Genomic DNA, 19385 nt, shown 5'->3' on the forward strand with positions numbered 1-19385 from the left:
AGAGTGGGGGGAAAAAAGGCATCGAGCAAATTAATGAGGTAAACGTAATGATCTGAGATGATCAAAGGCAATCGGTGTTGAGCAAGTGTAGGCCACCAATTAGTAAAATAAGCCCAGGAACGGGCTAAAATATGCGCCACGGCAACAGATGAAAAGACAGGGTCAGTGAGAATGCGCTAATTTCTCTAAATGATACAGCCCGGGTTTATTGCGGTAAGGTGAGGTGGCTCCACATGGGTGAAATGGGGGGGCTTTGAGACACAAAAATCAGGGATCAAAATGCACCCCTAAAGACTATCAAAAGTGAGATGGGTGAAGGCACTTTCAACATTCTCTATGCACGTAAGAAAAAAAGGCACAGAGCAAATCCCCCCCCCCCCCCCCCATCTTTGATTCAAGTACCTAAATGTTGACTATCAGCAGCAAAATGTCTACATGGACAAAAAAGCCTTCTAGAGGAATGTTTTATACTCAGATGACATAAAGGCTCTGTTCACACCTGATATAAATATGCCTCTCGGGTGACCCCAGGGCTGAACTTTTGTTTAGACCAGCCCACCACAGTCACAGGCTGCGTCAAGACACTGTCGCTACTATTCCTGTTGTCCGGCTTTTTTTTTAATTTCCCTAAGACTGTCTGAAAATCTTTAAGTATATTAACCTATATGCCACCAGACTGAGGGCTTGCACACAAGTGAGAGAGTGGCAGGGAGGGAGAAAGAGCGAGAGAGATTGGGTAGGGAAGAGGGTGCAAGAGAAAGAGATCATGGTGTAGAAAATGAACCCATGCCCAACTGTCAGTAAACTAGTCGTTCTCTTCTTCTTGCTTACCCAGTGGCCGACACCCATAGTAGCCCACTGGGAATTGTCCCAGTCTTCCAAATGGCCAGTCCATCCCTGTGTGACCCGATCAAAAATGATCATAATTAGTTTTGACACCTAAATGGCTAGCGATTTTTGGTTTGTTAGTTAGTAAGTTAGTGTATCAATGTAGCATGTTCAGCTAACTCTGTGGACAGTGTGGTTTTGTGGACATTACCTATTTACCAGCTGGGGAAGTGATAGCTTTGCTGTCTGGAATGCATCCAGACGCTTTGGAGTTCACACTACAAAAAAGTGTGGTCATATATGCCTCTCTGACCACCTCTGAATGTGGGTTGAGTGAACAGATTACGAGGTGCCCTCGAGACGGATTGTATCCCGTTCACACCTATACTTTGTGCTGGCCTTTTATGACCAGATCATCCAGAGCACACGTTAATGCCAGGTGTTGTTTAGGCTCAATGACCAGATGTGTGTTTGTAAGAATAAAGGTGAGGCATTCAAGCTGAAGATTACTACCAGCTGTTAAGTATGGTGATGGAAGCATCATGCTCTGGGTGCCAGAGGAACTGACACGTTACTACACACAAACTGGAATGAAAGTCCTGTTCTCAATCCTATTGAACAAATATGTGGACTGTGCTTAAATGCTGTGTCCAGGCCAGAAAACCAACAAGTTTATTTGAACTTAATTCAATTCTGCCATTTCTACTGAGAAGATTGCTTGATGATGGCTACCAACAGCATCTGGTCAGGGGACATTTAACCCAATATTTGATGTGCTGTGTGTTCATTTCGGACCCTGTGTGTATAATTGTGGCCCTGTGTTAAAAGCTGCCGGTGATGTGGCAGGAGTGTAATTCTCAAATGGTTTTAGAGGCACGGCCGAAACACCAGAAAACAACCGCATGACAGTTACGTGGCCACATTTTACACACCTGCTGCTACCTTGAATGCAGTCAGGACACTACAACTGCAGAAGTTTTCATATTTCATGTTTCATATTTCTATCAGCAATGAAAAATGCCCATTTAAGCCCCCCCCCCCCCCAGCACCGTGGCACAGGGGTTAAAAAACAACAATAACAACAACAAAAGACAGAGAGCTTAAAATAGCCAATGCCAGATCTCTGGCTCAGCCCCATCAGATCAAGACGTCCCTAGACCTCTCTCAAATCACCTAACCATTAGAAACCAGCAAAAGACCAAAAAATAGATCAATTAGAGAGAAAACAGACTTCTCACTGTTTTACATTGTCTTGTTTGATGTGAAGATTATAGAAAAAAGAACAAACACCAGAGGGCCCCATTCACGCGAATGCACTCATCCCTGTATCTCGCATGACAAATGCTAAGCTACAATGTCCTGAGCGATAAAAAGCGCCTCTGTCTTATTCATCTTCAATTGATCAAAGTGTCAAGCACACGCACACGCACGCGCGGTTTCTCATTCAGGCCTGGACGTTTCAAGTGCTCCTGTGAGGGTGAGAGGCATTGTTGCGCAGGCCACCACACACCTTCAAAGCTCCGCCAGCTTTCATCCTCCAACGGACATGTTTGTCCACACCGTACTCTTCGTGGGACGTTCTTAATGGCCAAAGCAGATGTACAGTGTGACGGCGTGATTTGGGCCAGCGTGAAAATCACCAAGCTGAAGAATGAGCAATGTTTCTCTTTCCTTTTGAGTTATGTGAGGGAGTTAGTGGACTTCACAAAGTCACTTCCCCACAAATACACTGTAAACACAGCTGTCCTCCTCCACAGCTGCACGGTCAGTAACCCAGGAAGTTGGGATGCTGACCTGGGTGGGGGAGCGTAGGGTATTGTAATGGCCCACGGCAGCCGGACAGCAATGTGGGGACCGCCAGGAACGCCACCCAAAGCCCTCGTTGCGCTGGACAGCGATGCTCAGTTGGGCTCCAACAAAACTCCAGCCATCCAATCGAGCAGCAGCACAGATAGGACAGTCCAATCGGAGAGCAGCATGAGCTAAATTAGGGCAGCAAAAGACAGAAAGGCACAGTTCAGTCACAGCTGTCCTGACACCCAGACCAAAGTCGCTGGAGCTGTGTGGCCTGGCCTCTGCACATGGCCACTCAGCCTCTGCCGGGTACGTGGTTTAAGCTGAGCCCAAAAAAAAAGAAAAAAAAAAAAGAAAAGAAAAGAAAGGGGGGAAAAACTCGCTCACTTTGTTCTCATTCTCTGCTTTTTTCATAATAATGACGTCCTGCCCCAGTTTTGTGGTTATGTGGAGAAACATATCGCTTGAATGTCAAAACGCAATCACAATACACTTGGCAAGCTGTTAGCCAGAGCCGAGTGAGGGAGAGAAAAAAAAAAAAAAAGAATCTCTCAATTTGCCAACAATTGAATATTTTATGGTTCCGTAAAGAAAGTTAGAGTGTCTTTCATCCATTCTAATCCTGACCTCAAAATGGGGGTATTTTGGTTTCCAATCTATTTTTGCCATTCTCTAAGCCAGCTTCTGCATGGTTAAGAAGAGACAATGTTAGGACAAGCCTCTTAAGCCCATTAGCCTTATAATTCATATGTCTTGGCAAATGCTATTCATTGCAGTCCAAAATCTGCTAGTGCTGTGTTCTTGCTGGCTTGCTGGGGAGAGAGAGGTGGGAGTAGCGGTAAGCTTCTGTCTTCCCAGCTTGCAGCGAATGGAGAGAGAGACAGAGAGAGAGGGAGAGAGAAAGAGAGAGAGAGAGAGAGAGAGAGAGAGAGAGAAAGGGAGAGGAAGATAGCGATGGAAAAGGAAAAGTATGCCCAGCAAGCTGCCACATGTTGAGGAATTTGTTTACCGCTTCCTGTCCTGTGATCAAGGCCCAGTCAGAACGGATGGCATGGACGAAGCAGGAGAACGGCCCACCCCACTCTTTCTCTCCTTCTCTCTCGCGCTCTCTCCCTCTCCCTCTTCCACACATACACACAATTGCGGACCAGCCATTACCCCAGCCGTTAATAACGTTAGCCAAGGGAGCCGAGTGTCCATTCCAAATGGACAAATACAAAAAACTGTGACAACAAAAAGGCGGTGTGCTGATGTTTTAACCAACACTGTAAATATAATGTGACTGTGAGCTGAGGTGAGGTCAGATTTGTTTAAGTTAATGTCACAGCTAAACAGAAATGAAACTATGTCAATGGTCAAACGGAACTTAGTGCCTGGTGCTCAAAACTAAAAAACTATTTTTTGAGACTTAAGCCATCATTCTAAAAGATGCAATGGCTCAATTAACTGCTTAAATAGCAATAACTGCTTTAAAAAAAATGAAAAAAACATTCTGATGAAGCTTATTTTGTCATCTCATCCTCATATAAAATTGCAGCTTGCCGTCAACAGCACAACAGAGTTCGAGACAGCACAATTGACCCTGCTCTCTCAGGGGTGAGTTGATGGCACTTTCTCCTCCTAGTGTGATGTTGGTCAGCAGAGGCATCTGTTAGCTGTTGTATTGGAGATGGGAAGCCACGCTCACATCCGAGTTCTCCGGCTAGCCACTGCCGGCTGGCAGTTCGGAAAGATGTGATGGCTGGAGGAGACATGTTGCTAGTCTTTACCCTCCTAGTCTTGGGGGCATTGCTGGTGATAGGGGGAGTTTACATGAACAGGGTTTGGGTCATTTGCCTTCCAAATTGGGTAGAAAATGGTGTAAAATTATGGTAAAGATGTTTAAATTATGCACACAAAATAGTGTGATCCCTACATCAATATACAGTAATGTTTAAGAAGAAATAGCTGTAAAACAGGGCATTTTACAGTATGCACAGGCCTGAACATACCGTAAAACACTGTAAATCTAAAGGTGTCGAAACAACAGGTTTTGTGAACGAGGGATCTGAACTTTCTCTCTGTGTCATTCAACATGGAGATGGAACTGGGTGCATTTCTCTGAATGAAAGGGGAGAGAGGTAAATACTAAGCAAGAGCACAAGTGGAAACCGAGAAAAAAGAGAGAGAGAGAGACTGTGTACAAGTATGTCTCATTCCCTTCTTTGCTGCTTGCCATCGGAAACCAATCCCTGATTCTATGCGGAGATAAACACCGTACCACCAACACTGCCTAAAATAACTGCTACTGTGAGATATCCACAACCAAAGCATTTCTCAGGGGGAGCTTAAAAGCTCCAAAAGACCGACCCAGAGGCAAAAATATGCCATCTAAATGTGGTCACACAAAGTACATTTGCTATGGCCCAGAGTCAGTAGTCACTGAACGAGCAAATAGAGAGTTCATCTTCAGTCTTGTGAAATACTGAGAAAGATGGAAATGTGAAAACGGTCATTATGCAAATGGACACTGAAGAAGGCAGTTTTAAGCTTCAGACACAGACGTACACTTATATACACATGCATGCACACAAGTGTAAGACAGACTTTTGGACAGCAAAGAGTTCATTCACAAGAAAAATAAACAATCAAGTTCTGCGTTTATTCACAAGGTACCTGAAAATTGCGACAGCTGCTATATCTTCATATATAGCTGCTATAGCTGCTATATTTTAATTCAAGCATAAATAAACAATGTGTTCAATGATAATTTGAAGAAAATGCCATACGAGAATTTATAAGATGATACATTAGCCGTAGTTTAGACGAATGCAACCCCTGTTACTACAAAAACATTTGAGAGGGTTGGCCATGTGGGAAATCATATCTTAACAGAATAAAAAATGTTAAAATGACACAAATAAAGTTTGGGTTTTAGATTTAGGATAATTAACATTGTGACTAGTTCTGCAATCAGTTATAAAGCTGCCTACAGTCTATTAATAAAAACAGAACACTCTTTTCAAACAAAGTATTCTTTATGTTGGTAACAGACAGGTAGTAGTAGTAGTACTATGTGCCCCTGTATGAATGAAAGGGGTTAGTTAGAAGAGTCAGGGTCAGAGTCATAGCTGTAAGTGTTAATAAATGGCATTCACACTCTACAGCTCCAGACTACATGATGTTAGTCTATCATAAAGCTGTTAATATGTTGTAAATGTTGTATGTTGTGAAGTCATTCACATTCTAAAGGTTGCTGGTCTGTTGTGAATGGTTCTCACTTTTTAATAAGGACTGTTTGTCTGTTGTGAAGGCCGCACGTTTGTTGTGGGATTAAGTCTGTTGGGAAGTCCATGAATTTGTTGTGAATATTGCCTATATAAGCCTACTGTAAAGCAGAATATAAGCCTACTGTAAAGCAGTTAGTCTGTTGGGAAGACGGTAGATAAGTTGTAAAGTCTGTTAAGTCTGCTGTGAGGCCTGTATGTGTTTTATAAAAGCTGTTGTGAAGGCCTTAGGTTGACTGTAATGTCTGTGAGTCTCTTGTAAAAGCTGTATGTTTCTTGTAAAGGTCTTAGTCTGTGTGTAAAGGCTGTACATTTGTTGGCCTGACTGTAATTTTGCTGTCTGTAACTTTCATGATATTCTGTATTCATATACATCTTTTTAGGCTATTGTAAAGATGTGATGCAAGCTGTCATGGTGTTGAAAAGACTGTTAGTCTGCTGTTTAGCTCATTTCTTACCAGGCCTGTAATTTATTGTAAAGGTTATGAAGTTCCATAAAGTAAAGTTGTAAAGTGTCATTTGTTGTAAAAACCAGTTAGCTTGGTGGAAATGGTGTTTATTTCAGGATGTCAATCTTTGGTAAAGCTGTTAAGACTACTGTAAAGGACGGTGGATCCGATGGGTGACAAAAAAAAAAGCTCACAAGCGGTTGTAAAGGCTATTAATCTGTTGAAAAACTGTTCGTTTCTTACTGAGCTGTTAGTCCACTGTAAAGGTTATGTGTTTTCAAGCTGTTAAACAGTTGTAAAGTTGTTCATGTAGTGTAAAGCTACATAGCTGTGTGACTGTTGGAATGTTGTAAAGCTGTTGGTCTGTTGTAAACAATGTTTGTCTGTTGTAAAGGATGTTGGTCTGCTGTAAAGCTGTTAGTATGCTGTAATTTGGTCAGGCTGTTTAAAAGATTGTTGGTCTGCTGTAAAAGTTGTTTGACTGTAGTAAAGGCTGACAATCTGTAGTCAAACTGTTAAGACTATTGTGAAGGATGTGAGTCTGTGGTAAAGGCTGTCAAACTGTTGTAAATGCTATTATCCTGCTGTAAAGGACGTTAGTCTGTTGTAAACTGTTAGTCAGTTTTATGGCAGTTCGACTCTATAAGGCTGTTGATTAGCTGTATGTAAGCCAGTAGGTATTTGGCAAAAGCCATGCTGTACTTCAGGGCATGAATGGTAGCAGTTGCACTTGATTGGAGGGTAACGCGCTCTAATCCCAGCTGGGTTATTATACAGAGAGGGAGAGAGAGAGAAGGAGCGAGAGCCCCGTCCGCTCTGTCCTCGCGCCGCAGCTCTTGCTGCTGTACCGCTCACAACAGGCGGTCGTTGCTTGGTCCCTCAACTGCGCGCGAACATGCACACATGAACACACACACACACACACACACGCGTGCGCGCTCTGAGCAAGACTCGGTGTGAGTGACTTACCGATCGCCGCTCAGGGCTTCATCCGCGCGGGCTCGCGCACGCTGGAAGGGCGGAACGGCGCTCTCGAGGACAAGGTGCGATCCGCGGGTCGGTCAGCGAGCAACAGCGGCGCGAGAGCAAATTACAAACGGCGAGGGACATGAAGGGGGGGGGGTGGAGGGAACGGAGGGGGGCGGAGGAGAAGTCTGTGTGAGTGTGTGTGTGTGTGTGTGTGTGTGTGTGTGTGTGTGTGTCTCGTGTTCTCACAACAGGCTGTGAGCCAAGCGCGTTTACCGGAGCAGTACCGCGTCAGAGCCGCGCTGTTCTCGTACACGCGCTCACCCGCGCTCGTCCGTGCGCGCTGACATGAGCTCGCGCCGCCGCCGCCCGTGCACAGCGGAGATCGTCTGAACGCGCACCTGGCACAGTCTTTTTTTATTGTTTTATATGGAGGTGTGTTTCAGTTGGCGCGCGCAGTAACGGGGAGTCGGTCTGGGGCAAAACTCTGAAGTCGAGTTACCAAACTTAGCCCACGTGGCGAGCGCTTCTTGTCCGCGCACGCGGAACTGGAGGAGAGGGGTAGAGAGGGAGGAGGGAGGGGGTGTGGATATGTCACATAACGGGCAGCGTAACGTTTCCTGCTTCCCGCGCGCCACGACTTAAGCGTCTCAGGCACCGCCGATAAACAAACAAATAAACAAACAAACAAACAAACAAACAAACGAATGAAGCAGAGGTAAATGAGCTGCACAGGTGCTGAGTGTGAACTGCAGTGCCCTACTGTACGCAATTAGCTCGAGCTCCGTGCTTTTTATTTTTGTTTCATTCACCTGTGCATCTATTTGCATCCACGAGCTCCTCTCCATATAAAACTTTTTTTTTCTAATTGATGTACTTACATATTATTATTATTATTATTATTATTATATTTGTTTGAGACCTAAATTCCTAACGCTTAAAATAAAACTCAAAATAGTTTAATTGTCCCTATTATTATTATTATTATTATTATTGTTATTATTATTATTTTACAATTAGAATATTTATTGAGATATGTATCACTGATATTTTAGATATTCACAATTCCTATCAGTGTTGTATCTTTCCATTCGTGAATCAGGCTCGGGTTATTTATGCACTGAATAATGTTCAGTATGAAATCGCAGACGTTACAGACGTCGGTTTCCTTAAACTGCCTTTGCTCGGTTCTCCGCTCTCCACAGCCAACAGCTGTGCATTATTCAATAAGGCCCGCGTTTGGTGTAATTCTTATAGAACTGAGAAATGATATTTCATGGACCGTTTAGTCAGATTTATTCAACGATTAGAAAACGTAGTTCCACAGCGCCATGTTAATGTGTTTAAATTAAAGGGCTCTTTAGACCCATGCTGCAGCCTGAGCAGAGCAGAGCAGAGAGAGAGGGGGGGTCTAAAAAGTGAAGGGCATCCTTCAGCACGGTGGGACGGGGGGTGAACTCGACCACAGTTTTACCAGGCCGGCTTGTTTTAAGCTCCTGGGTCTGATCAGGAGAGCACAGAGTGGCCGTGAAATCGATACGTGATTTACACACACACACACACACACACACACACACACTTCTGATCTAGGGAGGAACCAGTAATTCTTTCCCAGTCGTTTCCCACTAAACAGTCAGTTCATTTAATATGAGCCTGCTGACGATCTTTTCTTAAGCTCATTTAGTAAGCACACACACCTGACAGTCTCTTACAGTGATTACCTCAGAATAACTCAATATATGAAATAAAAGTTAAGAATAGTTCAAATAAAGGCATATTAGCAGAATAAAATCTGTAAAAAATAATAATTTGGTTGAACAGAAAAGATCAGTCCCCTCTCCACTAACACACCTTAAACGTGCAATAAAATGCAATTAAACAGGAACAAATAAAACACAAAATTCATTAAGTTTTCATATGTTGCTTCACTCAGCTGCACATCTCTCGTGTTTTTGAGGTCGTTTAAAACATACAATAGCTTCTGTGCTATACAGCCTACCCTGCAAATCGAGCTAGCTAGTATTTATTGCAGTTTAGCCTGGTTATCTTTTAGCCCTGGTCCAGCTGGCAGGGTCACCAGTACAACGTACTAACCAGACGATACCGTTCAGCTGGATAAGTTTAAAATGACTGATGGCATGTCTATAAAAATGAGAGAAAGGCATAAGGCTGGCTGTTCAAGAGAATGAGAGTCAAGTGATTCTGACACATGCTCCTCATCTGCTCCCACAACTCAACGGTAGCCCCGGCATTCAGACCCGGGACGTCTAAAATAAATGCAATTAATTATCAAAAAATCTTAATAATAATGTCACACACAGCATGCAGGGCGTATAAGATCAATGAGTGTGTATTTTAATGTTTTTGTTTTTTTAAGCAGCACACGCTTGACGGTCTTAAGCCGAACCTGTACGAGGAGCTGAATGGACATTACTGACCTCTAGTGGCGGAGTCGTGCCATCGCAGCCAGGCAGTGGATTCCAGTACTCTCGGTGCAGTGCTCAGACCTCAGACACTGCACACACTCTTTCTCTCCTTTTTGTGCAGTTTTGTGGTCTCCCAGCCTCGGAAAACGACGGATCTAGTCCAAGCTAAAGAGTGAAGGAAGTAGCTGGGGGGAAAAAAGTGCATATGAGGGAAGTAGGAGGCACTGTGTGACGCTGAACCCAAATTATTATTTTTTTTTTTTACAAAAACTTACAATTCATATGTGTACTATATAAAAATACACCGTGTGGGCTGTCATGAGTTTAACTCTGATTAACAGTTGTCTAACATGATGATAAATATGTACATATCCTAACTGTAAAAGCTAATTTAGCTCCACCAGCAATTACTACATCACAGATTCCTTAATGCACTCCAAAACTGTCCAAACTGTCACTGGGGTGATACCTTCAAGTGACCTTCAAGGGAACGTAAGTTCTGTTCCTTTACTCCAGGCTGATTTCTTTTTTCTATTTGAAAACTGTTATGTTGTGAAAAGTACAAATGTGCTCCTTTCTCCTGGGAGAGTGAATGTAGGGTACCATGTTGCGCCTCATTTACAGTGATCAGCCTTAACTTTAAAACAACTGACAGGTGAAGTGAATAACACTGATTATCCCGTACCAATGGCACCTGTCAAGGGTTGGGATACACATATTAGGCAGCAAGGTAACAGTCAGTTCTTGAGCTTGCTGTGTTGGAAGCAGAAAAAAGGGACATGCATAAGGACCTGAGCCACTTTGACACAGGAACAAACTGCAATGGCTAGACAACTGGGTCAGAGCATCTCCAAAACATAAGCCAGGTCTTGTGGGATGTTCCCACTATGTAGGGGTCAGTACCTACCAAAAGTGCTGCAAGGAAGGGCAACCAATGAACCTGCGACAGGTTCATGGGTGCCTAAGGCTCACTGAGACAATCCGTGGAGGCTCCACCTCACTTCAACTCACAAGACTTCTTAGTGCTAGATACCACAGGACACCTTCAGAAGCCTGTGGAGTCCATGTCTCGACGGGTCAGAGTTTTTCTAGCGCCATTAGAGGGACCTATACAATATAAGACAGGTGTTTTTAATGTTATGGCTGATCAGTCGAAGTTGCTTTTACCCTGGATGGTAAAAATGTACCTTTTTTTCTCTTTGAGTGTTTTAACTGTAAAATTTGACACATGACTTTGTAACTGGATCAGCATTTTCTTGCAGTTGTTTATGAAGTACGTTAACTTTGCTAGGTCCTGCATGTTCCTGCTCACAGAAGAGAAGCATTTTTGTAATGTCCATGTGCAGACAGAGGCTTTCTTCTCTATCTGCACTGGAGAACGTGTGATTAACGCTGGTGCGGATTTGGTAAAGAGGATGCAAAGCAGTCAGTCCCTCATCAGCCCATATCAAACAGCCTGTGAGATGTTTAATATATGTGAGTATTTGGTCCCCAGCTTACATCTGTCTGCTTAAAGGTTTATTACTTAAGAATCATTTGGAGGGAGGGGGCAAAAAAAAATTGCATCTCTCGATAGAGTGAGTGACTAATAACTAAAGCCGACAGCAAACCCAAACATGCTCTTGCATGAGCTCGTATTCATCACACACACATTTAACAGAGCGCAAAGACAGTTCCATGCTCAACAACAGAGGAGTCAAAATGTGACACTTTCTTGCTGGCGGTGGGATAAAACTCAATCTCGCTAAACCATCCTGCCTCCCCCCTCCTCTGAGGAAAAAAAAAGCAGAGATGCACAAAAGCACACACACACACACACACACACACACACACACATGTTCAATTTAAAATGGACCAATAAAAAAATTACACATTTCTTGTACTGCTAGGATAATGCATCTCAGGGATGGGCACAGTTTGCAGGGCAGCAGCTCAAAGAGAAAAGGCGGCATCCTTGCAGTGTTGAAGTGAACAAGCAGGCTGCACAGTTTACCAGCCCAAGCGTGTAAGACTGACTGGTGAACGCTGTAATGCGCTTTAAATAAAGTAAATGTGAATGATTAGATTTTGCATGACGACGCTTATCCAACAGCAACTATTAAAGTGGGACACAAACATAGCACTGTGGAAGCAGAACTGGCACACTGCAGAATGTTTGTAATTTCTATAATACTGTATTGTGTTCAAGTCAACATGATAAAAGTGTTTTAGGCTGTATCGAAGACCTTACTGTATGTCGACTGTAACTTCAGTATAATTATAAAGTGACAAACATTACAATTTACCAGCAGTTTTCCCATTATGTAAAGTTTAAACACATAAATAAGGGAGCTGCATCTGTGAACCAGGATAAAGGCAATAAGTTTAAATGTAAGCCATGAAGCTTACCTATTACAACCCGGTCGATATAAAACAAGTATGTGAACGATATGAAGTTTTGATTATTATTATGTTTTTGCAAATAGTTTATATTATATAAATGTAAAATGTAAAAAAAAAATGCATGTGTATGTGTAGCTTGGACTTCTTATATATATATATATATATATATATATATATAGCCTATTACACACTATATGACTCAGTAACTCTTAATCTTTGGTAATATAAGTTAAATATAAATAATACTTTTGGCTTTTTAAGGGGTTAAAAATAATTAGTACAAGAAAATTTATAGAAATGCAATGCAATGGAAAAAACGTAGACATCACCACCCCCTCCCGACATGTATGACGACTTAAAATGGTTTGCTCTTGATTGTTGAAGTGAGTGGTAGCACCATGGCGAGAACCTAAGAAGGTTATACATGCATATGAGTCTGGGAAGGGAGTTAAAGCACAGAACAAGCTCAGAACAATTAGAAATCAGCCATTTATCTGTCCACAAAATAATTTACAAGTAAAACAACTTGCCAACATGTCCATGTGATTTTCATGGGGGTTGTGCAAAGAGAAAAATATTTTTCCTTGCTGTCAAAAATATTTTTTGATATGGTGAAAAAGACAACAGTTTTCATGGGGTGTTCAGATGGGAAGTTCACCTGCAGAAGTTTTAGCTGAGCACTGCTAGCTCGATGGCTTTCGTTTCCTCTAAACCTTTTTCTCCTTCCGTTGACGGGCGTTCGTGGTTGGTTTCTGCACTGATGAAAATAAGGCTGCTGTGGTCAGTTCTCATATGCTCTCCAATGGAAAATAGATGAATTAATTGAACTGTTTTGTATAGTCTGCACATATGAACCAGATAGCTTGTAGTTCTTATTAAACGTGTTCTTCCAAAGGCAGCGATTGGAGCAGGTTGGTGCACAACTCATGAGACATGCCCACTGTAGGTCACTTGAAATGTCCTTTGTGCTGCTGCTGTACTGAGCAGAGCATCTGTAATGCCCTGAGAGGTGCAAACGAGATACATGACTCTAAGTGCAGGGTATAATCCCCATAAAGCATCCTGTTTGCTGGGTACAGAGAGACATACTTTGCGGCCGTTAAAATCCACAAGCATTAACAGCCTACGAGTAGTCCTTCAATCAAAACTGTAATATGTTTTACTGACATAATGTGGCTAATGGTTTAGCAGTTATCATCACAGGCCTTATGGGGACACTGGGATTTGCAGCACTTTGCAACCCAGGTTCTAAAAGATATAAAAGTCTAGCAGATAAAAATCTGTCTGTGGCATTACTATGAAATGAATGTGCTTAGTTATACCATGGGCAAAAAACTGCAGCATACAAGACATGAACTAATAAAAATATCAACAGTTTTCCCCAAAATGAACCTAGCTGTGTCATTTAACTTGTTAAATCTTCCCCCAGCACGACTGCTCAACTGTTCAAATGTGCTGTGGTGGTGCAACTGTGGGGGACTGGAAACGGTAGATAATTTCAATCTGATTTCACAAAGTCAAATGAAGGAACCACAACAAAATGCCATGTTTATGACCTGGCCTCTCCCTGGCCCCACCGGCTTTTTTTGTGTGTGTTTTTTGTTTTTGCTCAGAGGCGCCACAGCCTCGTCAATCTTTCATCATTCAAGCTGGTTAAAGGTGGACGATTTATGGGCACTGCGGCTCAACGGCCGGAGCTGAGGTCACCCCGTATCAGCCGACGACAATGGCCATTGTTCCTGAGCCCAACAGGAAGTGGCTGCGTGGGACTTCCTGCAGCTGATACGTAGGCCAGAAGGGGGGCTGGATAGGGCAGAAGGACATTGTTCCAGGTAGGAGCGCAGCACTGGGTCTGTCTCTTGGGATCTCATGTTTTCCAGAAAAGGCCTCCAGTCCCATAGCCTTAATATAGAGCTGAATACGGCTCCATCGGAACTAACCTAGTCAAACAGTCTGTGTGCATGACTTTAAATAGCGTGTAAACACTGTGCCCAGGAGGAGAAACATGCACACACATCCACACACGTTCATTCACAGGGGCATAAACCCCACATGATAAATTCCTATACTTCATAACCTCCGTTTACAAATAGACCATCCATACATTGTTGTTTTCCATGTTCCCAATTCGCATACTGGTAGGCTGTTTTTTCTTCTTTTTTCTTTGCACAGTAAGTATCCATGCAATCATTTTCTTAGTACAGAAGGAGACATCCGGCTGAATGGGAAAATAACAACTTTGATCATTCTTTTCAAAGGAATTCCTCTATTCACCAGATTTCTACCTGTAATGAAGGAAAATGTGAAGCTTCCCTTGGCGGCGGGGGCCTTTTGACCGCAAAAGCGTCGGCCGGTATAATGCTGAGAGGCTTTTTTGACCCGCAAAAACTGGGTTTTTGTTGGCAGATTGCGGCTTTCACACCGGCATTAGCTGCAACATGCGGCTCTTTGGCGGAGCCACTCAAGAACAAATGCCCAGGAATTTTCCCAAATAACCCCTCAGTCTGTAGCCATCCCGGAGGGGATATAATAGGGCCTCTAAGACATATTTACTGCCATCTCCACTGTGGGGCTTGTGGGAGGCATCATCGCTTTGAAACAGTGCCTTTTGTGGCTGGTGGATTTCTATTAACCTCTTCCCGTCGGTAGGGAATGGAGAGAATGGGGCAAACGGGCTTCACTGCCGGCCAGGATTGGTGTTAACGGCATGCGACAGATGTGCAGATGGAGCGTTATACAGTTGGAGATCAAGAGGAGACACACACAGAGAGAGAGGAAGAGGGAGACAGAGGGAGATGCTCAAACATCTCCTGCCTTTTCTAACTTGTCCAATCCGGAATCAGTATGTCCAAAGGCTGACTGATACTCATGCAGGAGTTGCATCTGATGTTTGAGTACAGCCAGATTTCCATCTTCTTATCTTCAGCAAAAACACAGGCTTAATGAGCAGAGTCTGGCGTACGAGTGTGAGGAAAATAAAATGCACACAGAGACCTCACATGCAAACAATTCTGCCACATTCAGAAAGCGATTGTGCACGAAAGCATCACGGTGGCAACTGCGCTGGCCCTTTTACCCACACAAGCGCTCATAAAGCATCTCGAAATAGCCCCTCAGCTGATTCATTTGACACAAAGATTGGGGTAATTAATGGCGTAACAGTCCACATCTGTCGATTAGACACAAGTGAGTCAGCTTTGACTATATATAGTATTGCATCGGACTTGTCCAAGGGTAAACATTCACCGGGTGTGTTTGTCATACCTCAGTCTAAATGGGGGAGAGCACTTCTGTAGTAGACCATCCTCGCTTCGTCTGCGGGACCCCTGCCAAATGCAGGGAACTAAATATGGCTGGCTGTTGTCGCAGTAATTCAGTTATGGCTGCATTAACATACAATCAGCGTGATTCACTTAAGGGCATTTTGACTGGGAGCATAAAGCATGATTCACTCAGAGGATGTTTCTACTTGTGAATGCTGTGATCCTTGAGCTTTTCTGAAGGTGCTGTCCATCCACACACATCAGCATTGGTTCAAGATGGGCATGTTCTGCTGGAGCCAAAGCAGTTGGGTTCAGTGAACTTGGGGTCAAAGCATCCGCAGCTGGCCACGTTTGTGCTTCTCGGGTGGCGTTACCTAATCCGCTCCCATCAAGCGAATAAACTGTGTACTTTGCGCTGCCTTTCAGGCGAGCTAGTCCAGAGGATGGGTAGGCGTACGGATGTATGTGTTTGTATTTAATTAAACAACATTTAATGATGTTTAGCCCAGCTGCAGGTGCAGCCTGGACGTTCTACCTGATGGTGCTGGTCTCGTAGCTTTGCTTTGCAAGGACAGAGAATAGCCAAACTTCTGTGTGTAAAAAACAGTAAGGGAAGAAAAAGAGGCCAAGACCAGTAGAGTAATGTTGTGTTTCTGGGCAAAGGCCTACCGTCTCAGTCTGGATGGGTCTCTCTGAGTCAGTTGGGCTGGTGTGTAAGGGGCTGGGAGGAGCCCATGGTGAGCCGCCCCAAGGCCTGAAAGAGCCCTTTGTGTCCCGCTCTGTTTTCACAGGAAATGACTGGCCCTTTCTCCTCCGGTGGGGAATATGAAGCTGTGATCACCTAATCAAACTTAACAGAGAGACCAGAGAGTGGGGTGAGATCGAAAGCAAATGAGAGAGAGACAGACAGAGGGAGAGGGAGAGAGGGAAAAGGGGCAGTTAACCCAGAACCCATGGTTCAGTCAAACACAGGCACACAATGGCTCATTTATATCCATCTCCTTCTCTCCATTTTTCCCCCCGCCGTCTCTTTTTCACTCTGTGCCCCACATTCATAAATATAGCCACGGCGACAGCCTGTTGTTTTAGTGACAAGGTAGATAGGTATGCAGCCTTAATTTAAACATCAGGAAACACTGGGGAGGCTTTTTTAAAACCCTAACACACACGTCGGCAGGTTTAAACACACACATGCACGCCCCCCCCCCCCCCCCCCCCCCCCCCTTCTTTTATTGAAAGCGGACTGAAAGCGAGACACCTTCTGATCCCACAGCAGGGATTAGAGCAGCAGATTCAGACCTTGGGATTAACAGCCTGCCAATCCAGACACAGCCAGAAAACCGAACAGGGAGGAACAGGGAGATGGAAAAAGAGAAGGTGGGGGTTGTGTAGTAGAAAAGTGAGACTGGTTGTTAACTGAGCTGGGCTGGGCTGGAGAAAAGGCACGTTGTGATGACCATCAAAAAAACAGCAAGCCACAAAAAAAAAAAAAAAAAAAACCTGGCAGAAAACGCCGTCGCAATTCAGTGTTTGACCCCTGCAGGCTCTGCACAGCCCAGACCGGACTGCGAAGTGAAAGACAAAAGCAACAAGGCCATGCAGAAAGTGACCCTTCGACTCTATCATTCATGCAGCCAGAGTCTATAGTGAATAAAAAGCATCACTCTCCCCCTCCTGTCCTCATGCCAGCTTTGACCTCCCATCCATTCGCCGCTTTGTTGTGCGACAGGCCCCGAGCGGCCCGATCTCCCCCCCTGATGAAAGAAACCGAGGGACTTTTCCTCCAGCGGACGCTGACTGCTGTGGGAGTGCAGGTTGTATGAAAGGAGGTCACACAGGTTGTTCATTTGATAATCAAAGCATCAGCTAAGGTGTTATATTTCTGTCTTTGGTCATACTTTATAGCTGGCAGAGGTTAGAAGTTCTCTTTCCACGTGCATGTGACGGAATTCTGTCTTCTGACCTTTTAATTGGAAGTCCGCAAGCATTGTCTGCTGCTGACATCATTGCATTGCTGTGCACTGTGTAAATGGGCAATTATTGCAGAAGAAGCGAAGTGAAGGTACAAAAGAAAGGCCAGAAGAATGAGCGGTGCAGGCAAAGATCTGGAAAGAAAAAGAAAAGAGATGCATGAGGAGTAAAAAAATAGTGGGAGACAAGAGGCCAGAGCAGAAGTTATGTGCTGATGATAAGAATGAAGAGGAGAGTGATGGAGAGAGAGAGTGAGAGATATCTAGAGAGCTAGAAAGAGAGCAAGAAAGAGAGGTAACCCAGAGTCCCTCGGCTGCCCCAGGGCATGGTGCAATATTGATGGGACGGATGAGAGACCTCACAGACACCCACTCAGCACCTGGGGCTGGGACTCCAATCTCAGACCACTCTTTTTTTAACACACACACATACACACACATATATAAGTGCACACATAGTGCTGTTGCTTCTCTGAACTATGCAGAAAAGCAATTATACAAAAAAGCTGTTTCAATTCACGTTGCTTTAAGTTTCGCACGCACCAGGTACAACATGGAGCTTTGCCAACTTGAGCAGCCTTTTAGAGTCTCTTCTGTCTGCCTCATACATACTTAACAAATAGTTCTACACGCATTAAACCCACATATGCCATCCCCCAGAAAATGTGCGGCACGTGGCACATTCGCACCTGTGGAGGCATCTCACTATTTTACCTCTTGAGCTGCGCCGAGACGAGCTGCTGGCATCTTTCCACGCAGAGCCTCCTTTTTATAGTACCTGGATTTAAATCAGGTTGGCCCTGATTCAGTAAGACTTTCCCTCACTTTCTATATCCCTTCATCTCTCTGCATGACCTCACAGTCTCCTGCAGCAGGCCACCACCAGTGTATGTTTGTGTGTGTGTGGACTTGTACAATCATTTCCCATGTAAAGATCAAAGCCTTGTCTCTACAGGGAGAAAGCTAGAGAAGTGTGCCGTTCTCTGTTGCTGCTCTGAGAGTAAAACAGTACAGGACACATCAAGACCCTGCTTATCTTTGGCTGCAGAGGTTAAGCTAAAAGCTTGTGGCTTAACTTGGCGAGCACAGTGGGTGCCATGGTCTCACTGTCCTGATTCCACTCTTCATCATTATATGAACCTGTGTATTATTCGTAGTGCTGCCCTGTTATTAGGTTCTTCTGCCTTTGGTTTTGTTTCCTGTTGCAAGGAGATGCATCTCTTGTTCCTGGTTCTGGCTTTTCACTCAGAGCTGCATGCTCTCACGGTTTGTTGATGATGGCGCAAAAATAAATATCCCTCATACTCACCCCTGCTTGGCTCTCGCACCCATTTGTTACCGTGGGTTTCAACTAGCGCCAACGTATGAGAGGACTGAGTTCGATGACCAACCTTTCAGACCTCTCCACGTGGCGCTAAGTGGGGTAAATTGTCACGATGTGATATCCGGGCTCTTACTTTTCAAATTAATGCTGTAAAACAAGTGCTTCGGCCTGACCTTCCCCGCCCTGCTTGGCCACTGCCTTTTAAAGACAATAAGCGATGCTGTGGCCTGCACACTAATAGTCCAATCAAAAGCACTTAGTGCACACTCACGCCAAGGGAGCAACCGCTAGTGGTTAGCGTTAGCTAGCTGCGGAGCAATTAGCTCTTCAGCTCAAAGAGAAAGCGGGGCCGCGCTCCTGTGCTGGCACTCACCAGAACGCCGCGATGCCCGTTGCTCCGAGTGCCCGCTGGCTGACTGACTGGCACAGTGAATGCTCGCTGGGTGGCTGAGCTGGCACTGCGATGGGCTCTGAGTCACACGTTTGTGCGCACACACACATATACACCTGCAGCGAGAAGGTCTATGCCAACACCCTGGAGAGGCTTAGTCACCAGTGAGACCGGTCACTCATTCTTTTTTCCTCTATCTCTCTTTATGTGCTCACATGCACATTCATCTATGTAGGTCTGGTGCAGCATCTTCCCAGTGGTTTTCTCTTTTCCTCCTGGGTAGCGCCAAACTTGCTGCCACAAAGCTCTCCTGACGGTGGCCACTG

At 44.4% G+C, this 19385-nt stretch overlaps 1 protein-coding gene across 2 annotated transcripts in view; it reads right to left on the bottom strand.

The window, feature by feature from the left end:
• Positions 1-7394, bottom strand: part of sox5 (SRY-box transcription factor 5) — a 262222-nt gene extending 254828 nt beyond the window's left edge. For both annotated transcript variants that reach the window (XM_072672872.1, XM_072672870.1), the window contains exon 1: positions 7307-7394. The gene's annotated coding sequence lies outside the window, so the exon portion shown is untranslated. The remainder of the gene's footprint in view (positions 1-7306) is intronic.
• Between the last annotated feature and the right edge of the window lie 11991 nt (positions 7395-19385).

This window comes from Salminus brasiliensis, chromosome 2 (assembly GCF_030463535.1).
Source record: "Salminus brasiliensis chromosome 2, fSalBra1.hap2, whole genome shotgun sequence".
Lineage (NCBI taxonomy): Eukaryota > Metazoa > Chordata > Actinopteri > Characiformes > Bryconidae > Salminus > Salminus brasiliensis.